Here is an 11345-nt window from a genome sequence, read left to right as displayed (position 1 = left end):
ACTGGAAAGAAAACAAGAAGTCCAGTGAATTTAGGGAAGTAATATTCTAGGGTTGCTAGGGAAAGAGCCCGAGGAGAAAGATGCACTGAGAGAACACTGGGGCAAGTCTCTTGTAAACTCATCTCTAAGAAACAGACCAAGAAACTCTCAAAAATGTGGGCTCCCTGTGAATTGCTATTATGTATGCATGTATGTATGTATGCATGTATATACACATACATATGTGTATATACATGTATATATATTCATACATACATACGTATGTATACGCATACTATATATACACACACACAGAGAAATGGAGTGAATTACGATTTTAAGTGCTTCATTTAAATGGGATAAAAACAAGATGCAATTAAAAATAGAAATGTCATTGTCAACAGTTTTAAAGCTGCAGAGGTTGGTGTTAAAACCTATGAATGGTAGAAACAAAGAGCAGTGGATACGTACACCTGCCTGTAACCAATACTTATACCGTGAAGATACTTTTAGGAGACAATAAAATGTGACTAGCTTGTGAATTAGTTCTAGAAGAGGTCAAAACGTTCTCTCACTTGGACTTAAAATCCGTGGGTTAAGATTGTGTATCATGATGGATGCTTGTCCTACCAGAGGCTCTGGGGAGGTGGTCAACAAATTTAACAATCTTAAAATAAAGGAAATAAGAAAAAAAATTAAGTTGACCAAGTCCAAGGAATGAAATTAACCAACCAGCCAACAAACAAATAGACAAAAGAAACCAAATAAATAAATGGACATTTATGGTGCACAGAAGACTTTGTCCACAAGTTAGAATTGCTTAGGATTAAGGGCCGTTTATTAACTAAGAATAATAATGGAAATTGAGAGAGATATAAAATTGCTCACTAGAAATTTGAGCCATAATTGTCAAAACATTTTGTTTGCATAACTCTTTGGGAAAAGAAGTGAGGAATTACAGCTGAAGAATAAAATTATATTTTTAATCAAGGATATTTTTCATAGACGTCTCTCCACTTTTCAATTTTTTGACCTCTAATAATCTGTGATAATTCAAAACGTATTTATACTTGAGTTTGGAATGTAGTAAGATTTTTAACTCAATTTAGTTAAGACATTTAAAGTAAATAAAATATTAATATTAAAATATTTATTGAAAATAAATATTTTATATTTCATAAAAAGTAATTGATATTTCAAAATACAGTTTCTGTCACAGATGTCTTTAAATCTGTTGTCAGAAATCTGGGCTTCTAGGGAGTAAGAGGCCAGAGTATTTAAGTGTATTGACATTGTTACCTCTGGCATATTGTAATGACGCCATCAATTTTATAATTATTTAAGTCATTTTCATTTACTGTTCTATTTCAGTTAAAAAGGTTTCACTCCACAGAGTACCCTTTCTATGAGTGCCCACCTACCAGACCAAAGTTAGCTTCTGATTTTATTGATATTATTGGACACTCCATATTTGTGAGATTATCTTGAATTTTATATAAAATTACCTGTAGGAGAAGCTGAGGAAACTACTGTGACCCAATTCTATGCTATTCCTAAAAATTAGAAATTGTCTTGTCAATTTATGAGTCCTTGCTCTATCCTTCTTGATAGAAAATGTCACAGAAAATAGCAGAAGTCATTAAGCTCCACATTTCACACACCCACATTTAAGAGCAGACACTGAGAACTCAGGGGGAAAAGAGGGAGACTGAGATGGTGGTGAGCTCCTTTTAATTGCTGAATGTGTGAGAGAGAGACAGAGAGAGAGAGAGTATGAATGACAGAGAATGAGAGTGAGATTGAGATTCCTAAGATTATAAAAATAAAAGAGAATTACACTGCTAGGATTATAATAATAAGAAAGAGACTGACATTATAAAAAATTTAAAGTAAAATTAGAAAATTGTTATGGTGGCTTATTCATAATATGACAATGAATTAACTCATAAATAAAGGAGAGTAGAGAAGAGCCTGTGCTCTCAAAAGGAGTGGAAACATCTGTAAGAGTCAGGGTTCTCCAGAAAAAAAGAGGGGAAAAAAAAATACACACACACACACACACACACAAATGAATTGGGGATGGCTCAAAAGTTTGTAGGGGCTGGCAAGCCCAAAATTTGTAGGACGGACCAATAGGCTAAAAAGCTAGCAAGGAGTTTATACTGTAGTTTTGAGAGAAAAGTTTTCCTCTCCAGGAAATCTCAGTTTTTACTCTTAATCCCATCAGCTGATTTCAAGAGGCCCACCTACATTATTGAATGTAATTCCTTTACCTACAATAAGCTGATTTTAGTAGTTAACCACATCCATGAAATAACTTCACAGCAACGCTTACATTAGTGTTTGATTAAATAAGGAAGTATAGGAAAACAACATAAAAACTAGGTACTATAGCCTAGCCATGTTGAGACATAAACTAATCAACATGATATCCAAGGAGTCTCATGTTTCAAGATCCTTCCAGCCAAGAATTAATAAACACATTTTCTAAAACTTAATGGCACAATACTAAATTATCATGTCTAAATTATTACACATTTCTGTGTTGTACTAGAAATTATACTGATGGAAAACAATATGTTAAATTTTTAAATTATAGTCTGATTACTTTGTCCTGTTATCATTGTAAAATTCCTTCCTGTTCTGTACACTGTCAGATATAAATGAAAACATTCCAGCTATCTTTTGCCTGGCATTTGTATAGAGCATCTAATTTCATCTTTCAATCTATGTCTTCAATATTTACAATAGTTTTGTTAGGTAGTTAGTCAGATATTAGCAGCAAGGAGGTGACAGTGGCGAAAAGACAAGAAGGGAGTAGTCAAGTTACACCCCAACCCTCTGGGGACCCTCCCCTGACCCCACCCAGCATGGGCACGACTATGGTTTCTATCCGATATCCTGATAAAGAGGGAGCACAGTAACACGAGGGAACTCCCCCCGGGCTGCGCGTGCCCAGACTAGACAGGTGTGTAACCTATAGTAAACCCAAACTCATTATACCATCATTATAATAAAATCTGCGTGTGGTTCTGCCCTGCCCCCACCGTGGGCTTTTCTTAGCGAATCAAGGGTGAGGGCATGTGCAGTAATGAACTTGTTTCATAGCTCAGGACTGTCAATCAATTAATGATCCCCTGTCGCTCACCCACGATCGCACCCCTCCTCCTAGCAGAATGCTCCTTATAAACACCCCTACACCTGTACAGGATCACTGATTTCACTTTGCAGAAACAGCCCGCTCTCCCTCTGAGAGTGTAACGATGCTTTAATAAACTTTGCTTTGAGCTTAAGCCCAAAGTGGTAGTCTGCAATTCTTTGCTTGCTGTCACAAGGACTGAGATTGCTGGTCCTGGTCTTCCGCTGACCTCCTCGTTTGAAGCTATTTTGACACAATGCATGCCAAGCCAGTAACAGTTTCTTTTAGACAGCCTATGGTTGGATCTTACTTTTTATTCAATCTGGCAAATGTCTGCCTTTAAATTTATTGTAATTATCAATATGGTTGAGTTTAAATCTGCCGTCTTGCATTTGTTTTCAATTTGTAATTTGTCATTTTTCACCTTTTTTCTGCCTTTATTTTGGCTAATGTAATATTTTTATAGTTCCTTTTTTCTTTATTACTGATTTAACTAGGGAAGGAGAACAGAATTTGCCACCCCAAAATATGCCTCTTTGGCATAAAGATTATATTGAAATGGTTATTTTTAAGAAACAGCCAACACAGAAAAAGCTTTGAAAACCTAGAAGGTACACTTTTCTAAGAGACATAAACCTATTTAAGGGAAATCTCTATCTGTAAACGTGTCTCCCTCTAGGTGTCAAGAAAAGAAGGATGACTAAATCTAGAAACTCTTGTTAATGGAGAAGGCAGAGACTTAAGCCTGCATAACAACCATACCCTACTTTACTGTGCTTTGCCTGAAAATCTCCCGTATTTGGCTCCCAAACCCGCAACATCTTCTTTTGTTTTTCATTGGAGATTGTATTTAAGGTGTTGGCTTGGGGCATTTCAGAAAGTTACTCAGTTTCCTGGGTCTCCCTTGGACAGGAGGTATGTGTGTTATAAACTGTTTGCTTTTCCCCTGTTAATCTGTCTTCTATTACAGGGTGATCTCAGCCAAGAACATAGAAGAATAGAGAGAAAATTATTTTTTCTCCTCTACATTAGTTATGTCTTTTGTCTTAACTAACTACATTAGCTATGTCTTTTGTTTGTTTTCAAGGTATCCAAATTGAATGAGTGGCATTGGTTCAAGGATCAAAAAACAACAGAATGGAGGGACCATTCTTTAGGGAAAGAATAGTCTTTATAATAAATTTTGCTAGGTTAATATTGGAAAACCCATGTAAAAAATGACACAGCATAAAACAATTAAGTTATGATGGATTATAAATATAAATGTTAAAGTTAAAACAACAATGCTTTCACATAAAAACATACAAGAGTATTTTCATAATTTGGGATTGGCAAAAATTCTAAAAATTTACAACCAAAGAATATTAAAACTTTTGAAAACTTAAGAATTGGACTTCATTAAAATTAAGAACTATTCATTAAGTGATAATATTGAGAAAATTAAAAGGAAATCCACAGATTGAAAAACAAAGTCAGAACTCAATAATATACTTTACCAGAATGTCTACAATTAAAGGTCTGACAATACTTAACATTAGCAAGAATATTAAACGAGCAGAAATTGTTATATTGCTTAGGAATGTAAATTGGCACAGACATTTTGGACATTTTGGCACTGTCTTCTAAATTAAACATATTAATGCTCTAGGAAGCAGAAATTCTTCAAGCAAGATAGATGAATGCTGATATCTACCAAAAGACATATACGAAAATATCCATAGCAGTGTTATGTTTAAGAGCCAGAAGCTGGGAACAACTCAAAATGTCCAGCAGCAAGAGAATATATTACGATACATTTGTACAGTGGAGTATAATATAGCAATAAAAAAGACAAACCACAACTACTCATAACAACATAAATAAAGTATAAGTATAAAGTATAAGTTTACATAAGTATAATGCTAAACAAGCCATTTACAAAAGGTTATAGGCACAACTAATCTCTGGTGCTAGGAATCAGAATAGTGGTTATATTTGGAGTGGTATGGACTCCAGAGAGTCACGAAGGAGTCTACTGGGATACTTGAAATGATTTATATCTTCTCCTGGGGGATGAATAAATAGGGGTACATATAAGTAAAATTCTGACAAGCTATATATATAGGCTTAATATTGTGCCTTTTATTTTGTAACTTACATCTCATTTGAAAAAAAATAAAAATATGAAAAAACAAGAAATATTATGTTTGGGAGAGATTTTCTTAGAACTGTAATTACCTAATAAATTGAGAAATGATAGCTCTCTGATTTGTTCAGAGCTTTACCAAGTATTATTTACTATAGTGCTACCATAGTCTTTGAGACTCCAATACAATGTACTTGAATCAGTTTTTGGTCATCATAATCCTGAGGATTTTTCACTGGGCACAGGAATCTCACTCCTTTATTATATATTATATGCCTATTGTAGTCTATTGTGAAAAATGGAATATATTTATACGTTAAAATGAAAGCAGCTCTTTTACCCTTTTTCTGTTCACCCATTTCTGTCCCCCTGTAACCTTAAAAGCCTAATTATAGAAATGAGATCACTAAGCAATTGAAACGAACTCCTAACGTACACTTTCCTGAATCCACACCATGCCTTGGCTAACCTGTTGATTCTTTTCCTAGATAAAAAGAATTAAGAATGAAATAGTTTAAGAATGATTAGCTGCCTACCCCTAACAACCCCCTAAGGAATCCTGCAGGCAAATCAAGCGGGCAAAATAACATCTGAAGAGAGAGTCAGCCAATCTGTGCACAATGGAGATTGATGCAGAAGCCAACCTCCTGCCTCTATGATTCACAGAGATTCTTGCCCTCTATTTTTCTCTTTAAAAACTGTCATGGCTGAGCAGGATCTTTGGAGTTGGTCTCTAGACATGAGTCCACCATCTCCCCAGATTGCTGGCTTTTCTGATTAAAGCACCTTTCCTTTCTACTGACACTTGCCTTTCGAAATATTGGCTTGTGAGTAGCTGAACCTGAGTTTGGTACCAAAAATACATGTTTTATTACTACTTGTTTTCCTTTTATTTCTCTTTTATATTACAATTTATGCATCATGTTGAATTTTTGAAGTTATGCATAGATAACGTATATCATCTATATGTGATATTAGGATTAAGGGGGTTTTTCAATATTTTCTACAACAAAAGTAGTGTAGGGTACAATAGGGATGAGAGCCCACAGGGTAGTCACTGGATATAGTAGAGATTGCAAAAATAATTACTGTTAACATGGAATAAAAGTCCAGTGGAAACATAAATAAATAAATATATGTAAATAATAAATTGATCAATCCCAGATAATTCAGATAATCACAAATTTTATTGGTGCTTTGAAATAAACAAGATCATCTGGTCAGTCAGTAATAGAGAGGCCACTTTAGACAAGATGTTCAGAGAAGGCGTCTCTAAAGATGTAATATTTGAGATAAGATATAATGTTTGGGAATGAGTGTACCATGCAAGGGACTGGAGAAGAATGAATTCAATAGCCAGTGGGCAGGAAATAATTGGTATTTTCCAATAACAACAAGAAAACAGTGTGATGGTCAGCAACTGTGGCTCACATTCTAATGGTATAGCTGCTTCTTCAGCAGCTGTTCTAGAGCTGAACTAACTGCCATCTCAGGGATGTCTGGTGCCTGGCATCATGGTCACTAGCTCTACCAATGATCTACCCACATTCCTTGGTGTCTCTCTCCCATTTTACCTCCAGTTGACCCTAATCATCATCCTCCTGAAAGGTTATCTCTGTACCCTTGTGGAATGTCTTCCAATGTCTTCTACCTCTAGTGGACTTATCAGTCTTCTGCCATTTCCAAAAGGAGAGTACTTGGAATGAATTTCCCCCATCTGGCTGTGAACAATCATGCTAGGAAAGTCAATTTTTTGAAAAAAAAAAAAATTACCTGTTGTACAACCTAACTAGGAATGAATTTCATGTCATCACACATGGCATGAATTAAAGAACAGGCTTTCTTGGGGAAATAAACACAAGTCCAGGGTCAAGAAATGAAGAGATATCAGTTTCCCCACTTTTCCTTCATCCAAGAAAAGGCTTCTCATCCAAAAGAGAACTTTGTTCTGGGAAGAAATCCTTCCCATTTTTCACTCTTCTTATTTTAGCACGAGAAGCATCTTTTAATGAAGGACAAAATAAACTGCCTATGGGTAAAACTGTCTAGACTTGGGATGCGTATGAATCCCATCTGCCCAACATCTAGAGCCATAGGGGCCAATGGGAGATTCATAACCCTGCCTGCCTGTCAGGGGAAAATATCCATTGGTCCCCGAAAATTTGAATTTGGAAACAGCTCCTCTTAGATAGGCGAAGTCTCCTCCCTTCTCTCGCTGTCTTCATACTCTCATCTGGTTTATTTGCTAACAATGCAGGAGGAAATCCCTTGGGTCAACTCCAGACAATCTCCTTGTTGTATCACAAAGATGACTACAAGTAGAGAAAGACACTCAGGTTTACTCTGAAACTCATTAACATCTCTTATATCCTTTCCTCAAGCAGAAACATTTTTCCCAAGAACAACACTGGTAGTATGATGCTAGACACACAATTTTTGAAACACAGAAAACTTTCATATATAAATAATATTTTAAAACATTGGACATTTAGAAATTGTACTGACTTTGAGATAGTGCTTATCTCGGAGTGTGAGAGGAACAGTAAAGGAGTACAAAGGGACTTTCACTCCATTCATCATGATTCATAGCTAAAAATAAAGAAGTGAAGTAAGGCTGATAAAATTTTAGCATTTGTTAAACTATGGCAATAGGTGTTTGTGCTATTATTCTAAGAATGTATTTTTCATTATGTTTAAAATATTCCTATATAATAAAAAGAGATAAATAAGTTCAAGAGATCCTGAATGGTGTCAAAAAATGAAAATATATTGTAATCATACATGTGACAGTTCTATTCATTTTCAATGTCTTCTTCAGATGAAATAAATACATCAGAAAATGCTTGAGAAATATCTAAGCCATAATTTTAAGCTGCTTAATCTTTGGTAAGCATTTGTGCTCAAGCAACTACAATGTCCATTTCAGTGTCTTTCTGCTTCACCTCACTACATGATAAAATTCCTGCCATGCAATTAAAACAAAACAAACAAACAAAAAGTTTCCAGGGAGAAGTCCTAGAAAGTTAGAGGAATGGTTGAGGTGGAGATAAGTAGGAGTGTAGATTCATTCTTTAAACTAAATGTTATTTGACAAAGGTAAGAAGAAATTTATTATGACAAAAAAAAGTGTGTATGGTATTTGAAAGATCAATTTTAATATGAATATGTGATTTTAAAAACATATTCCCATGTATTGCTTTTAGCAGGTAAAATTTTACATCAACTGATACAAGTCAATGTGTTTCCTTTCATTTAGGGAAAGAAGAAATATGCCAGACACTGTTATAAGAATGCTGAAGTCCTGACCATGAGCTGCCTTAAAATATAATACAGAAAATATCCTTGAATCTCACTGTAATTCTATCCTATGGTATTATGTGATTATATGGTTAATTTTTTTATATACAGTAAGTCCCCTACATATGAACCTCCCAGTTGTGAACTTTCGAATATGTGAACATACATTTGCATGTCTAATCACATAAGTTAGTTCACGTGTCTGGGCATACACTCTCATATGTGTGCATCCTCTATAAGTGGTTATGCTTTTGTGTACTTTATAGTACTATATAGAGTACAGTAGATTTTTATTTCAAGCCCAGGATGTCCAGAGGCAAGCTTAAAAGCAGTGCTGATGTAGCTCGTACTGGTATGACGAGAAATAAAGAGCTACTACCCAGACATCACTGGATTGTTTTTTCAAGAGGGTAGATAGAATTGAATCCAGCAAGGAACCAGAACCTGTGCCATCAATGTCAAGTGTGAGTGAAACTGCAGCTTGCCCTCCGTCTCCTCTTCCTGATGATCATTCAGCTCTACCATCTCCCTCCTCCTCTCCTTCCTCCAATCAGTAACTCTTCTTGTCTGTTCACTCGATGCCAGCCCCTGTATGCCAGCTGTTGTACTGTACTACTGTACTTTTCAAGGTACTGTACTGTAAGATTAAAAATGTTTCCTTTATTTTTTGTGTTTGCTTTTTATTTATAATGTGTGTGAAAAGTATTATAAACCTATTATAGTACAGTCTATATAGCCAATTGTGTTAGTTGGTACGTAGGCTAACTTTGTTGGACTTATGAACGAATTGGACTTATGAACGTGCTCTCTGAACGGAACTCATTCGTATGTAGGGGACTTACTGTAGAGTAAATGTGTTTATTCAGGTATTAAAACAAGCAAACCTTTCTTGAGCAACAATCTAAGGGCTGGGTATAAATAAATAAATAAATAAAGCCATGTTATATGGTAATAAGTACAATAAATCTGAACAACGAAATAGAGGACACTGGGGTGGGGGGGGGGCTTCAATTTAAAAGAAGATGATCAAAGAGAGTCTTGATTAAACAGTGACTTGATAACCACGTTGGAGAATTTATATCTTCTTCCTCTTAATCTCATCCAGAGAGGCACACAGTGGGTACAAATTTTCCACATCACTTTAAAAATATTTAGATAAATAAATAGTGTAGATAGATATCAGGCTGCATGTTAATAAAAACAGAAATGGAGCTGTTCTAGGAAAAGAAAAAGGGCATCAAGAAGAGAGGCAAAGACGAATAGATTAATATAAAGACTAAGTGACAGGAAGGATATAGGTAGAAATATATTAATATTCATATTCATATTATTCGTATAATGAGCCTCAGAGAACAGAAAAATAAAGGTAATAAAATAATATCAGGACATTTCACAGAACTTAAAAATATATTACAAACAAAATGACTGATAGGCAGTTAAGTAGTATATGAAAGAAAAAGAAAGCACAAATCTAGGCATATTACAGTGAAATGTAGGAACATCAATGACAAAAGAAATTGTAAAAGCATCCAAGGAGAAGAATAGATCATGCACAAAAGAACAAAGCTAGCTGTAAATCCAATATTATAGCAGTAAGACTAGATGTGAGAAGTCAGACAATATGTTCAAATTATTGAACAAGAGAATTTCATAAATAGAATATTACTTTTAAACACAAGGGTGAATTAAACATAAGCACAAACACATGCAGGTCATCAGAAGATGTTTTACTAAAATCTACTTTGAGTAAAGTTAGGATTTTAGTGCTGAAACAATATATTAGCATGCTATGGAATATCCACTGTTACTCTGTGGAGATGACATGGTTTATCTTTTTATATCTATAAGTATGATGAATTATGTTAATGGCTTCTTAATATTGAACTACATTTGTGATTTTGGAATATTATCTACTGATAGCAGGAGAAAGCAATGAAAGATATTATATAAGGGTGTATAAGCAACAACACCAACTGAAAAAGTATAAGACACCGGTGAGAAAACATACACACGGCAGTGCAGAACTAAACTCATGTGATGGAATCATAGGAAAATTGGTACAAGAGAACAAAGTGAAGGGTGATTCGGAGCTAAGGATTATGTATTTTGAAATTAATAAATGAAATAATAATAATGATAATGATAATAACAAAATGTACAAACAAACAGTAAATGTAATGTTGCAAAGGAGACCTCAATGTATTTCAAGGAAGGAATAAGCCTTTATACATCTTTCTTTATGTAATGACATTAGAAGTCAGTAAAAAATGCAGCAAACGCACACACACACACACACACACACACACACACACACACACCTCCCATTTTCAGGAGAAACATAAACTAAAATACCTATAAACAACTATTTAGTTAAATAATTCTTATGGAATTTAAAAAATTAGAGTCATAACTAAATATCAAATTTGTGAGACCAGCTATACCATTTGATGAAAATAAACTAAAAGAATCTAGAAAAAAATAAGCTCTTCTATTTAAACTCTGAATACATTTCGTTATACCCACTTTCTCCTAACTCTCCTTTTAAAAAGTTCCAAAAAATAAAACTACATTAACTGATAAGGACAAGATACATAGGAGAGGATACAACAGAAAACAAGTGATAGCAAGAAAGTTTTAGAAACTAGAAAGAAGATAAATGAGGGTTAAATGATTTGGTAGAACAGAGCAGACTCATTTTGTGTTTGTGTGTGTGTAAAATCATCAAGTCCTACAAAGGATCAAGAATTCAAGTTACCATATATGCCTGAAGCAAGATGCTCTGGTGACTGACAGCAGGCGGCTTTG

This window comes from Balaenoptera physalus (assembly GCF_965194825.1).
Source record: "Balaenoptera physalus genome assembly, contig: HAP1_SCAFFOLD_789, whole genome shotgun sequence".
Taxonomy (NCBI): domain Eukaryota; kingdom Metazoa; phylum Chordata; class Mammalia; order Artiodactyla; family Balaenopteridae; genus Balaenoptera; species Balaenoptera physalus.
The sequence above is the reverse complement of the archived record's forward strand: the minus strand, read 5'-3'. Positions refer to the sequence as shown.